The 2,311-nt window shown below is 33.0% G+C and overlaps 1 long non-coding RNA gene across 1 annotated transcript; it reads right to left on the reverse strand.

Moving 5' to 3' along the window:
• Positions 1 to 1,256: 1,256 nt before the first annotated feature.
• On the reverse strand, positions 1,257 to 2,012 carry LOC111391522. The gene is made up of 2 exons (XR_002702124.1): positions 1,823 to 2,012; positions 1,257 to 1,671 (listed from the first exon to the last, which is right to left on the reverse strand). It is a non-coding gene; the product is annotated as an uncharacterized LOC111391522 (long non-coding RNA).
• Between the last annotated feature and the right edge of the window lie 299 nt (positions 2,013 to 2,311).

Consider the following 2,311-nt stretch of genomic DNA (forward strand, 5'->3'; position numbering starts at 1 on the left):
GGTGGGCTTAATTATACGGGTATTATGAGTTGGGGTTATTATGTCATTTTTCATGAGTGAATATTACCACAACTAAATCGTTAATTTATGACTAAATTATATAGATTTGCGACTTTAATATATTTAATTAATAAAATATATAATTAATTAATTAAATCATAAATAAATTTTAATAAATATCTTATTTTTGAAATTTGTTGCCAAGAAATAAATGTCTATCAAACACCAACAAAAGTGGAATATGGAATTGGAAGTGAATCAAACGTACCCTTAGTTATAAATTTTTTCCCTTTAATGATTACTCTAGAAAAATAAGAAATACACAGTATATACTAATAAATTTTGTGGTGTGAATATTATTAAAATTCATCGCATAATTATTTATTGAATGAATGCAAGTAACGGCAAAACGAGGAACTCCTTTTCTTCTTAATTAACGTACATTTCTTCTAGAATATTTGGAGATATTAAAATTCTCCAACTCCGCCTCACATAACCCCATAGTAAACGAGACGGAGAGGAAGAATATGAACTCCAACTCAAATTTCTTGGGCTGATCCCAAATTTTTTATTTTTATTTATTTTAATTTAAATAGCATTTAAAAAATAATACTACTATAATCAAACATGACAATTGATGGGGATTTTTTATTCCCCTCGCCCTCACTCTTGCTTGGTACCCACCTCACCTCCCGATAATCTCCAATGGGAAGAGGATGGTAATGATCATCTCGACTATATCCTGTCCCATTATGATCCATAAGAATATTGATATAGCTTAATTTTGTATCTTGATGAACAACAACAAAATATCTACTCAATAAGTATAAATTGATATAATTGTCGGAAGTAATAGCATAATAATAATCTTGAATATTTATTTTTTGATTTATATAAGTGGTACTACTTTGAGCAACATCACAATATTTTCCAAAAATATTGTCATAAAAAAATAATGTGTCAAATAGAATTATAATATAAATATTCTAATTTTTATTATAACCAGCCTTTTTGCCTGTGCAATGCACGAACTATTTTTCTTTTAAGGGTAATATTAGCGTATTTAATGTTGAGAATTGAAGAAAGATATTTGCGATGAAGAATCAATGTTTCGATAAAATCCTATACTATCAGTTTCAAGGATAGATTACTTTTTGAATATAGTACACATAACCAAATTTAACCTAAAACATCAGAATCCCATTCGAGGAAATGTAAAAAAAAAAATTTCCCATAAGATCAAAGAAAATAAATGGTTCACTGAATTTTCTCTTCATTATGGGGTTCATAAAGAGAAGATTTTTTCCTTATCCTCCAAAAAAGTTAGTGTAGATATTTAATAAGTCACAACATATATCCTCCAAAAACGCAAGTTTAGATATTTAACAAGTCATAACGTATAAAGGTGAACAAAAAAAAAAGTTTAGTACCAGCTCAAGTTTTCTCCTTCATGAGCTTGTATATAAGAATTGAAATTCCGATGGAATGAACAACCTCGGAGGCTAGAAAAAGATTGTCATGATCTTAAACAATAACACGGAGAAGCACCAATGCTGCCATGCCACTCACCACCACCAGAAACGCTTTCACCTTTGGCAGCCACCGCTGTCCGCCGAATCCAATTCGAAACACCGTGAAGCGACCTCATCGGTGGATACATAACCAAAAGACCTAAACGAAACAAAAAATAATTCCTCTAAACTATTCAACCATAAAAACATGATGGGTAAACGACACGCACATCAATAGTGAATTATAAATCAAAGGAAAAATGTATAAAGGAACGAGAAGACAAGAGACCCAAGAAAGGAAAATGACTTACAGTATCCAAGAAAATCGAGACCCACCAAAATCCAGCTCGCTTGCTGTCTCAAACACACATGCCTTTCTCTGTTTAGGAAGAAAGGGGAAAATATGGAGAGAGGATTGGTAGGGATTCTTCGTTGGAAAGGAAGATAAATGGAAATGAATGGAAGAATAGATATTTGGCCTCATGTACAGTGAGAAAAAGAGAGAGAGAGAGAGTATTTGGGAAGCTACCCCATTTTCGTTTAAGATGAATATAGATACATAAGAAGAGTCAACAAGTGTGGCTACGAGGAAAAAATATATCAGTCTTGCTATTCGTACAGAACCGGATGACAGAAGTGCATGACAGAACGACATGGAAAATGAGGGGAAAAAAAAGAAAAAGAAAGATAATGCTCAAGTGAAACAACCCGGCCCCTTTTTCATTCCCGCTCAAAGGCAACCCGAACCCTTGGAAGGCGACCACAACCCGGCGAATCGATGGCGAGCGACGGTGAATCGT

Source organism: Olea europaea, unplaced genomic scaffold (genome assembly GCF_002742605.1).
Source record: "Olea europaea var. sylvestris unplaced genomic scaffold, O_europaea_v1 scaffold798, whole genome shotgun sequence".
Lineage (NCBI taxonomy): Eukaryota > Viridiplantae > Streptophyta > Magnoliopsida > Lamiales > Oleaceae > Olea > Olea europaea.